The sequence below is a fragment of the Belonocnema kinseyi genome, chromosome 6 (assembly GCF_010883055.1).
Source record: "Belonocnema kinseyi isolate 2016_QV_RU_SX_M_011 chromosome 6, B_treatae_v1, whole genome shotgun sequence".
In the NCBI taxonomy this organism is placed as follows: domain Eukaryota; kingdom Metazoa; phylum Arthropoda; class Insecta; order Hymenoptera; family Cynipidae; genus Belonocnema; species Belonocnema kinseyi.
Window position 1 is genome coordinate 29877988 of NC_046662.1, and position 12425 is coordinate 29890412.

The 12425-nt window shown below is 28.8% G+C and overlaps 1 protein-coding gene across 2 annotated transcripts in view; it reads left to right on the top strand.

The window, feature by feature from the left end:
• Positions 1–12425, top strand: part of LOC117174186 (plexin-A4) — a 599034-nt gene that overhangs the window by 43319 nt on the left and 543290 nt on the right. The window contains exon 3 of one of the 2 annotated variants that reach the window (XM_033363033.1): positions 3151–3227. The gene's annotated coding sequence lies outside the window, so the exon portion shown is untranslated. The remainder of the gene's footprint in view (positions 1–3150; positions 3228–12425) is intronic. The other variant, XM_033363035.1, reaches the window with a different exon arrangement.

Sequence of the window (12425 nt, forward strand, 5' to 3'; positions counted from 1 at the left end):
GTTCCATCTGATGTCCAAAGACACTGAAAAAAGTTTCATTACCCTATCTCATCCGGAACACCCCGTTTTCAACCCCCAAAATATTGAAAAATCGAAAAAAAAAATCCAACAAATTCCTTAAAATCCAGACCTAAAATTTTATGCTTTAGAATGGTTTCATTTGATGTCCGAAGACACTGAAAAAAGTTCCATTATCCTGTCTCATCCGGAACATTCTATTTATTCTGATAAATAACAAATCTTATTTTTATTCATTCATATTGGTGTGAGATTATAGAGAACCTTCTTTGATGCAACAAGTCCTACAGTAGTAGTTTGAGCTTTAAAAGAGGTTCTAATTTGTCTTAAATACAGAGAGTCTGTATTTAAATCGCTGCTCATTTAGAACCTTCTTTACAGCTTCCAGTGCCTACTAAGGCGGGAGTTACGGCTTCAAAATAGGGCCTAAATTTCGACTCGGGAGGGGCTATAAGTTTAAATAGCTTCAAAGCAGGTTCGAATATTGAGCTGCAACTTTAAAGTAGGGTCTAAATTTCGATTCGGGAACCGATTTGAAAAAGAGCGTCCACCCCATTTCTTGTCGATGTGGGCATGAAGAATCGTTTCTCATCTTGTACCACGTGCTTCCGTCATTCGCGACACGCGAACTATGCAAATAAAAAATGAGAGAAGAATAGCAGAGAGTCATTAAAACTTTTCGCACGTCGTAAGCGACACTCTTGAGATACAAGTCCGATCGTGTCTCATTGAAGAACTTATCACGAATCGACAGACTATAGTGATATGTATAATAACGACATGCTCGAGCTGCCTTAGACAGGATAGTGTCGATTTGGTAATCCTTTTAAGTCTTTCCTTCACGCTGGGTCCCTCGAATCGAATTTATAACGAGGAACCACTTTTGCTTAAATTAACTTGAGAACTTTGTCAGTGAGCCTACTCCTTATTAACCTTCGAGCCAAGTTGGGGCATCAGCCATAAGGAAGAGCAAGTCCTACACAAGAGGAATAAGCCTTAGCTTCCCATCATTGATCTAATTAGCAAGTTTACGATCTCAGATGCTTCGTCATGGATAATGTAAATTTTCTTAGATACGTCAATTTAGTTTATAATTTAAGCCAGACTCAGATCATTTTATGGTAGTACATATTTCATGTAACTAAAAGTTTAACTATTCCATTTTTCTTAAAAATCGATCTTTGTTAGTGGAAAATTTTACTATTACATTTTTTATTGAGAGTTAAAATTTTTTGGTTGAAAATGCAACTGTTTTGCTAAAAGTTGAATTGCTGGTTAAAAATTCATTTGATTGGTTTAAATTCTTAACCTTTTTGACGTGCTTAAAGTTTTGAACGTTCAAATGAACGAAATTTTTTATTAATTGATTTCTAAACTATAAAAATTTTTTAAATATTGATTCATTACAGTGACATTTAGGCAATTATAAATGAAACTTATAAAGCATATTTTTATTTGTTAGTAGAAACAATATTTCTGAATAAAATAGAATTGAGAAAATATATTTCGTTCATTTGAACGTTCAGCATACGTTTTTGTTAAAAATTCTGGTTTTTTTTGTGGTTGAAAATCAACTGTTTGAATTTCAAATTTAACTATTCCATTTGTGGTCAAAAGTGGATCGCTTTTAGTTTCAAATACAACTATTTGGTTGAAAATCACTTTTTTTTGCATGGTTGTTTATCATTAAATAAAGAAAATGTATCTATACGAATACGGTCGATACAATATTTTCCTGATCCAAGAAAATTTGTCTTGTTTCAAGAAAATGTACTGGAATGCAGAAAATCTATTTTCTTCAATCTAGTAAATTTTCTTCAGACAAGAAATATTTTCTTGGGTCAACAAATTATTTGATCTCCGTATTCGTAACGATATTTTTTTTGATTAAGTGTAACTTCTTTTTCCGCGTAAAAAATTCATTTTTTTCTTTTTGGTTTGAAAATTTATCTTTTTTGGTTGAAAATAAACATTTCTGTTAAAAATGAATCTTTTTGAGTTTAAAAGTACAATTGTTTCTAAAACATTGGATTTTTTTCAAAAATTTATTAAATATTCTCCTATTTTTATTCTATATTTTATTCCTATATTTTTTATTATCCAATTCTCGTGAAAAATCACGATATTTCCTCTGTTTTTAAAATATTTTGGGGTGTCAAGTATTATATACATATATTGTATTTTTTATGCATAGATTGGGAATTTTTTCCTAGTTCAAAATTGCGAACTACTTTGTTGAAATTAATTAAATAATCACTTTAGTGCAAAGTTCATCTCTTTAGTTGAAAATGTAACTGTTTTGTTTTAAAATTTGCCTTTCTTTATATAAAATAATCTTCTTGTACAAAAATGAATTCTTTTATTATAAATTAATCTGTTCTGGTTAAAGATTCAACTTTTTTTATTCTTAAAAAATATATTTTGTTCTTGAAATATCAACCACTACATTTTTTGTTGGAAATTCATATTTTTCGTTTAAAAATTTAATAATTTGATTGAAAATTTATCTTTTGTAATTAAAAATTCAATTACTTAGTTGTAAATACATCTTTTTAAGTCAAAGTTCAATTATTTGGTTCAAAATACATATCTGTAGGTTGAAAACTGATCTATTTGATTGAAAATTCAACTACTTGGATTTTAATATAAATATTTGCTTCATAATAAATATTTTTGTTTTTATTTTGAAAATTCAACTATTTGTTTGAAAATGTAATTATTTTGTTGAAAGTTTAACTATTTTGTTGAAAATCGATTGTTTTTTAATTTAAGTATTTTATTGAAAAATTATTTTTCGTGTTAGGGCAATTAACTCATTTGTTGAAAATGAACCTTTTCGGGTTTCATAGATAACTTTTTCTCTAAAAATTGTCTTCTTTTTGACTTCAAAACTAAAATCTTTCATTGAAAATTCTACTATTTTGTAGAAAATGCAATATATTTTGACTTAAATCTTAAGTGGTTCATATTGAATTCAGTGTGGTATCTACACATCAATTTTATTTAAAAGAATTTACTCCCCTGTTGCCATGAAAAATCAAACTATTTGACCTGTTTTGAGACAATTTTTGGCTCTGTAATCTGCAATTTATTTTATCACCATAAAAAATTTAATTTTCTTTTCTGTTGCAGAAGGGTTAATATTCAATTGTTGGAGTATGCTCTATGGTTGACGTCGGATGAAAGGAAGCATCAGCGAACACGATTTTGTAAGTTTTTATTTATGTTTCTATCAATTAGATTAAATTATTTTATGAACATATTGAACTAGCAATTTTGTAAGTACGATTAGACACTACTCGGTAAGAAATTATATAAGCAGATTACTTCACTCAATAAAAAAACATAACTAAAATTAAGAATTGTATTTTTATTCGAGACAGATTCAAATCTCATAAGATGGATATACCGTTTTCTTAAATTTATCAAAAGTTTTTTTTAAATTCCAAATTCACACTCAATGAGATTTTTGTGGTTTAATGATGTCTTCAAACCAAATTGGTTTTCATAATTTACTCCAACAAATTCTTTAAGACGGTCAAATTTTTTTCCGAGTAGTATACTACAGAGTGCGCAAGTAGAAACAATAATTTTCACGACCTGCATTAATATTCAGCTGATGCATAAGCTGTTTACTCAGAAAATGTCAGTTCAAGAGTTTACTTGATTATCCATTCTTAATGTTGAAGCATTCCCGGAAACAGAATGGAAACTACCAACGAGAAAGTCACTGGCATACAATGTCTGTTTTCTTTTTTTTTCTTTCCTTTTTTTTTCTTATTACGTGTGCATTTTGCTTAGCCGGACATTTACACAAAAGTAAAATGACCCGTTGTTAGCATTAGTCAGTCAACACAAATTTCAATAATTCCTAAAGTGGAAGCGGCTACCATTTGGAATCGTAAACGCGTTCATCTCGGAACATTTCGCAGCGCTCCGCAATCATTCCTCAATGTATATTGCATCGATCGGGAGGAAAAATAATGGCAATAACAGTAATGCTGACTGCGTGTGGCACTCATATTGAGACCTTTCACGTCGACACAAATCGATTTTGTTGGAAAGAGAGTGGGTTATGAAGTTGTCGAGAAAAACTTGGGAATCTGTAATAGACATACACGCATAAATGTTTATTAACATCGATGCGTATGCAGCGCAATCGACTAAATTCTCATTCATGTGTGCATGTGAAATTCAAATCCAATTGTTGTCAAGATTTAAGTTCGACAATCAAACAACAAGAATTTGATCTACACGGAAAGGAGTTCTTGAGTATGAGAGAATCTAGAATATATTAAATTCAATGAATTTTCCCTTAGATTAAGCAAAATGTCTAGTTACTTTATGTAAACATGATCCTTTTGAGACAAACTTCACCTAATCTAACAGCCAGATAATTCGGTTTGTGTAAAAAATGTTTTCACGTATAAAGCAAAGAGGTCGATGCTTTTGCATCAAGGAAAATTTGCTTTGAGTGGTAGAACAGTAATTTTGACCAAGTTGCTAAGTTCGATCATTTATTAATTTCGACAGATTTTGTAACTTTTCATTATCTTTAAATAAGGAAAACATTCAATTGTTTTTGAAATATATAAACTTAAAGTAACAAATTTTTCGTCTGTTATCCATAATAAAAATATCCCTGAATTCGGCATAATGCGTTTATAGAAAATGTCTGTAAATTATTGAAAGGATAAAGGAAGGCTATTTCCAGCATAACGATCGATCCTCTTTTGTAACTAACACAATGACATCTCATTCCTCCGGAGAATTGTTATAGTGATTGAACCATGGGGGGCGTCGTGGGTTAAGGAAAAGTCAGGGAATTTGAAAAAAAAAATCTTGCAAAAGTCAGGGAATTTTTAGCCACTTTACATAACTGCCAATGATAAAAATTTCAATTTTTTTTTTAGTTAAATAAAAAATTTTTCGTATTTTATTTGCCTTATATTTATATTTATTTTTTTGCAAATTCTTTCACATGACGATTATATGTTTAGTCAAAGATTGTATTATAGCTCAAAATTCAAAGATTTTGTTAAAAAGTGATCCTGTTTGGTTCAAAATTGTCGCTTTGGATTGAAAATACAACTATTTTATTAGAATATTAACTTTTTGTTAAAAATTCATATTTTGATGTTGAAAATTCAACTAAAACCTTTATTGTTTGAGTTTCAACTATTTTTTTGGAAATTCGTTTTTTTTTCGTTGAAAAATTCGTTTGTCTTAGTATAAAATTTGATTAAAAAGAAATAATAAAAATGCAACTAATTTACGAGCTTTTTGGTTTGAACTTATTCTTCTTTGCTTATTTGAACTGTCTTGGTAAAAATTAAAACTATTTTATTCAAAAATTTAACTATTTTCTTGAAAATTCATTTTTTATTGTTGAAATATCAACCATAAAATTTTTGGATATGGTTTCATCTTTTGTCATTAAAAATAAAATTTTGTTGAAAATTCAACTATACATTTGAAAATTCATCTCTTGCTTGGAAATTCAAGTATTTGGGTATATAAAAGCAACTGATTGTTTAAAATTAATTTCTTTTGTTGAAAATTCAACTTTTTGTTTAAAGTTTGATTTTTTTTTTGAAAATTTGATTAAAAATTTATTTTTGTAGCTATAAAATTTCAGTATTTGATTTAAAATTCAACTTGAAAATTTCATTTAAAATTCAACTGTTTGGTTGTAAAAAAACTTTTTAATTGAAAATACATACTTTAATTTTTTAAATCCGACTATTTTTTTGAAAATTCATATTTTCGGGTTGGAAATTTGATTATTTCGTTGAAAATTCTTTTTTTTAAAATTGAAGATTAATTTTTTTACTGAAAATTTAAATTAAACTATTTTGTGGACAATTTAAGTATTTTTTATAAAAATTAAATTCTTTGGTTGATATTTCAACTATTTTGTTAAAAATTCGTTTTTTTTCGTTGAAGTATCAACTATTATATTTTTTGTTCAGAATTAACATTTTGTTGAAAATTCAACTGCCTTCTAACAAATTGATATTTTTAGCTTGAAAATCAAACTATGCAGTTGAAAATGCAACTGATCGGTGAACATAATTTTTTGTTGTTAAAAATTCACATTTTCGATTAATAACTGAACTGTTTTTGGTTCAAGTTTAATCTTTTTCCTTTGAAAATTTGGTTAATAATTACGAAGTGTTTCGTTGTCCCGAATTTCGGTTTCCTAATTTTTCGGGACGACCAGATACAGCCTAAAAATGAATTTTCTTCGGTAGAAAATTGAAGTATTTGGTTAAAAATTCGACTACTTTATTGAAAATTCAATAGTGTTGTTGAAAATTCGTTTCATTTTTAACGAAAATTTATTTTCTTTTGTAGAAAAGTAATTTTTTGGTTGAAATATATAATAAATTTAGAAATTTTCTTGTTTCATTCGGTTTATAAAAGATTATGTGTTAAGGGCATGTGATACTTACAGTTTCCCCGGCTTTTTTTCCACAAAAATGAAAATTCTTAAAAACTGAATTCGGAGATGCTATAAAATATCATAACGGACGTCCCCGGACTCTTTTTTGAGGGATAATAGGAAAAAAAATTATTGTGCTAAATAAAAATTTTATGCATGTGCATTATTTTGAGGTTACGTCGTTTTTCATCTATGCCTTTCCGAAAATCTGGAAATTATTAATGAAATAAACTTTTTTGATTACCTGCAAACAAGATTAGTTCCGGGAGACTAGTTACTATGTTTATTTGTAAGTCCAAAGTTTTCGGAGAAAAATTTGGGTAGTTTGGAAGTAACGCTCGGGTGAATTGTAGCACACATAACCTCGAAATATACACGCAAGTTGTTAGCGATATCAAAAATTTTTTGATAAAAAAAAACACAAAGAAAGTATGTGGGAACGTCCGTTAACATGTTCGCTATCATTTCCCAGATTTTGAAGACAAAATATTTCTTATCATAGGAAAAAAGCCGGGGGAATCTAACACTGAAAAAAATCAATACTATTTCCTAAGCGCTATGCAAATTAATCACATTTTGCTAAATTAAAACTTTTTTGAATTAACCCACAAAAAAAATGTGTGGGGACGTCCGTTAGCATGTTCGCTATCATTTCAAAAAAAATTTAAGACAAAATATTTATTATTCTAGAAAAAAAAGCCGGGGGAATCTAAAACTGGTAAAATCGACAATTTTCTAAGTATCACATGCCCTTAAACATGTTATAAAGTTAAAATGTTGGCCATTTAAACATTGATGTTCAAGGAAAAGTCAGTGCATTTAAAATAATATTATTTTGAATACCAATTATCTTACAAATATCAGACTGAAAAAACGTTTTGTTTAAAACAAGAATAACTTGATCTATATTCCAAGTTCACCTGTACAATTTAATAAGTACAATTTTCTTTTGGAAAGAAGGTAACTTATTGCACAAATAAACATGCACATGTGAACGGAAATCGACTTTCACTCGCCAATTCCTATAACTCACTCGAGGAATTAATTGTGAACTGAAACAGTAAATGCAACTAAACACCTACTTGAATCAGTTAAAGAGAATAATAAGATTTATATTTATATAGAAATTCTAATTAAACACACATGATTGAATAAGAAGTAATGATAATGATTCGTTCCAGCAATTCTTCGCAATATTATTTTACATTAACACCAAGTGGAGAACACTTGCAATTTTTTGCGCTCTTACATACATGTATGTGTGTGTGTGTGTGTGTGTGTGTGTGTGTTTGCGTGTGTGACGTATAATGGGTTTATCTCTTACTTCCTCTCGCAGAAGATACACTCATCATCTCGAGTCACTGATTATTCTATTTCGGAATGACGATAAATTAAACCCAACTTGAGGATTTGTCGTGGGCGTCTATTTAATAGACTGGCATTCGCGAAAGGCTGGCCAAGACTATTTTGGGAGTACACGTGTATAGTTCTTCGGGCAAGTGTAAATTTCAAAGTAGAAAATACAAAAAGAGTGTAAACGTAAAGCGCCATCTTCTTGTACGACTAAGAATTCGTTGACAGCGTCGAATAAATGGGTCTTTCATTTTGGCCGCGACTTGATTTATCACGCCGCTATGATTGTTCTGATTGATTTGATTATTAAAAAGAACTGCTGACCTTCGAGGTATAGCCGTTTTATAAATCATTCGAAACTTATATGTGTATCCACAAGAGTTTCGTAATATTTAATTGAAAGCGAATACTTAAGTTTCTAATTTGTGTTTCTAGAAAAAAGATTTATGAATCTGAATTTGGTATGCAAAACCTGGAAATCACTGCCAAGATAGCTCTCGAAGACAATAGATTTTTAAATTTGATTTTGAAATTGTTTTATTCCGTTTATAAAAGATTCTATTGTTAAAAATGTTACAAGATTAAAATGGGGGTCTTTGAATATTAATGGTGAGGACAAAATTGAGAAATTATTCAGGGTAAAGTTATTGTGAATTTTGCTCGGAATTTCGAAAATTAGTTTTTGCATCCATTTTCCTAGGTTGAGGATTCATTTAGTTTGTTGAAAATTGGTATTTTTTGGTCGAATTCATTTGTTCTTTTATGTCAAATCAAAATTTGTTTTGGCTGCAATAATAAAAATATTAAATTTTGCATCGAGAATTCATTTTTTTTTGTTGTTGAAAATTCAACTACTTATTTGAAGGTTTAGCCATTTTGTTAAAACTTTATTTGGTTGTAGATTCATCATTTTAGTTGAAAATTGTCATAAATTGATTTATCTGCCAGTATTTCAATTTTCAACCAAATAGTCGAATTTTCAATAAAAAAGATATGAATCTCGTCAAAAAATATAATAATTGATGTTGCAACCAAAAAATATTTTTATTTTAAATGCAAAATAGTTTAATTTTAATTCAATAAAAAATCACAATTTTTAGTGATTCAAATAGCTTAATTTTCAGTTTGAAAAACTGAATTCTTATAAAAATTAAAATAATGTTCAACAAAATAGTTACGTTTTCAACCAAGAAATATTTTCTACTGAAAGATATGAATTTTCAACACAAGAGTTTAGTTTTCAAACCAAAAAGTAGAATATTTGAGAAACCGTTGACTTTGAACCCCAAAGAGATGATTTTGTAACAAAATAGTGAAATTTGGGACCAATTATTTGAATTTTCAAGCCAAAAAGACTAAATTTTCAAAAGACATTTGAATTTTTTACAGTATAAGTTGATTTTCAATCAAGAAAGATTAATTTTTAATAAAGAAAAATGCATTTCAATCTAAAGGGACGAATTATTAATTTGATAAACAAACAAAAGTGTAAAATAACACCACTTGATTAGTTTTCAAGACAAAAGGAAGCCTTTTTGAGAAGATAGTTGGATTTTCCATACAAAAACTTGAATTTTCAAGAAAAAGATCATTTTCAATTAAGAAACCAAAAAAAAATGTTAATCCAAAAGAACGAATTTTATATAAAGAACATTTTAATTTTCGACGACAAACCTTATTTTTAAACAAAATATTTTAATTTTTCACAAAATAGTTAAATTTTCAACCAATTCATAAAATTTTAAACTAAAAAATACGAATAATAAATAAAAAATATAACAGTAGTAACTACAGTTAGTTCCAGGGCGTCAAAAAATTTGTTTTTAATGTACAAATATGGCTATAATCAAGACTAGAACTAACAGAAAATATGAGAAATTCGCAAAATGGCGCTTATTTGAAAATTTTGGCTAATTTTCACATATTTTGTGTGCGTTATCAATTTCGAAAAACCCAGTTTTAAGAAAATCGTATTTGAATTTTAGAACCAATTCTAATGAAAATCATGACCCTAAGGTTCGCAACGTTTATGAAAAAGGCAAGACTTTTTTTTCTGATTAGATGAGCTGGACCGGTTCTGCATACAAATTCCTACTCTGTAGACGTCGATAAAAAGTGGTTCATGTCCGTGCTAAGTTTCTAGAATGTTCTGGATTACGTTATCAAATGTATATTGCGCAATTATGAGAGGTAGGAATTTTCAAAAAGCCACCTACAAAAGAAACCCACCATAAATCTGAAATAAAGAATATCTGTGGAAGAAAACCAATAATAATATGAAGCCTGATTCAAACGAATCGAAGAAAAGGAGAAGTTTCTTGAAAACAGGGGGAAAAGGAAAAAATCTTTTTTTTTTTAAGGTGGAAAGAGGTCTGGCATTACTCGCAAAAACAAAGGGAAACGCGTACAGCAAAGAACTTGGGAAAAATGAGTAAACTTCATATACTTTCCAAGTCCGGCAGTTTATGCGACAACAAAAGTGCGCACTAGGTTTTCCTTGGAAACCCTTGTTCTTGAACAGGTAGAGAGTTGAAGTTTATAAACGAGGGCTAGCGCTAAAGTCTAGAGAGAAAGAGAAAGGCGCGCGAAACAAAAGCCGAGAGTAGAAGAAGATAGATACCAAGCGAGAGTGGAGACTACAGATACGGTCGTTGGCCGGAAGGCTGTCGCCGGAACTCCTCTGTGGTCAACTCTAAACTCCAACGCCAAAATACACAACTGTCCGTTCCAGATGCATTGGTCCAAATCCGACCCTTATGTCACCAACTTGTTTCCTAAAGTTCTTAACACCTTCGGCAGGTGCACTCAACCCTGGATTGCATAAAAGATTATTATTGACAGGACAATTTAAAAGTAAAAAATTATTTAAAATTTGAAGACAGTAATCATTATCATTCAAGGAAATTTTATTATTTTTATTTTTGGAAAAAAGGCTGTCATACTATTACGATTTTAATTTTTTAATTTCTCGGAACAGGATAATTTGTTCGGGTCAAACATTCTTTATTGTTATTGAGCATCCCCGTATCTCAGGAGTAGGTTTTTATTTATGCAAAAAATTGATAATACGGTTTTTAATCGCTATCCAAAGCTGACTTTGAAAACATATGATTATTTTTTTACAAATGTTTTTTAATTGTGATTTGATAATAATAAAAATAAAAAAGAAGAAAGAAATAAGAAAGAGAAGGGAGAAGATTTGGTTGGTTACTTTCTCATTTTTCTTTGCTCTTTTTTTTCCGAAGGGAAAACGATTTTTTTTCTTTTCTTTTTTCGGGGGAACAAAATGAAAAAAGTTTTTCCAGATTGCAATGGAAACATTTTATGATGTTTGTCCAAATTTTATCGTTAGATTCTTGGTTTTATTTTCAGGAATTCTTGACATTAACTTAACTATTGGACGTTAAAAAGGATTTTAAATTTGATTTTTATCTCATTTAAATTTCTTATGTTTTAACCTATGAAATTTTAATTTTAAAATTCTCGTTCGATTTTCTCGGAATTCGTCAACTTTTTTATATTAAAATTTTGTCTACAAGTATTCAAATACTTGATATCTCCAAAGTACGTTATTTTTTATTTGAACTAAAATTGAATTTTTTTTACCGCAATCCAGAGCCGAGCCTAGACGAATTTTAGGCTCGTGCTACTTTAAGATTGTCAACTTCCACATTCATTTTCCTGAACTGGATAACTTTCTCCGATGAAACATTTTTGTTTCATCCTTGAATAGTGATTTCGATTTCACATAACGCTCTTTAGTCACTTTTTAAAAAGAAAAAGACACTATAGTCACTTTTTTTAAAGCAAAGGTCACCTAATCCAACTCATTTTAAATCTTATCTAGAAAAAAATATGTAAATATTCTATGTATGATATCTACAGTAATCTAGGGCACGAAAATGCTATTGAATACTAGTTTTTCCACTCCTTCTCTTATTTAAAAGAACTGACCTTATTCCCCTATATTTTCAAGAAACTGCTCTTTTTTCTTGTTCTTTTGTGTTTAAATCAAAATTTAATTATTTGATTAAAAATTCAACGATTTTGTTAAAATTTTATGTTTAATTGTTGAAAAAAAGTTCATCTTTTTTGATAAAAAAAGTAGTTTTTGTTGAAAATTAATCTTTTTCTGCCTGAAAATGCAATTATTTTGTAAAAATTTCAGTTACTTTAGTTAAAAATGACCTTTTTGTTGAAAATTCAAAGGGTTTTAAAAACACTCGACTTTTTAAGTTAAAAACTCAACTCTTTTGGTGAAAATGTATCTCTTTTGGTAGAAAATTAATCTGTTTTGTTTAATAATTCATTTCTTTTCTGGTAAATTTGTTATACCTTTTTTGGTTAAAACTGTAACGGTTTGGTTGAAAATAATAATGTGTGTTGGTTGAGGATTCAACTATTTTGTTGCAGATTATAATTTTAGGTAGAAGATTAATATTGTACTAGGAAATTCATCTCTTTGCTTTAAACTTTATCTTCTTGCATAAAAATTCATCTTTTTTGTCAGAAAATATATTTTCTTGGTTGAAAATGATTGTTTCGGGTTAAAAGTTTTATTGAAAATTTATCTTAGGGTTGGAATTTAATTTTTGTGTTGAAAATTTAA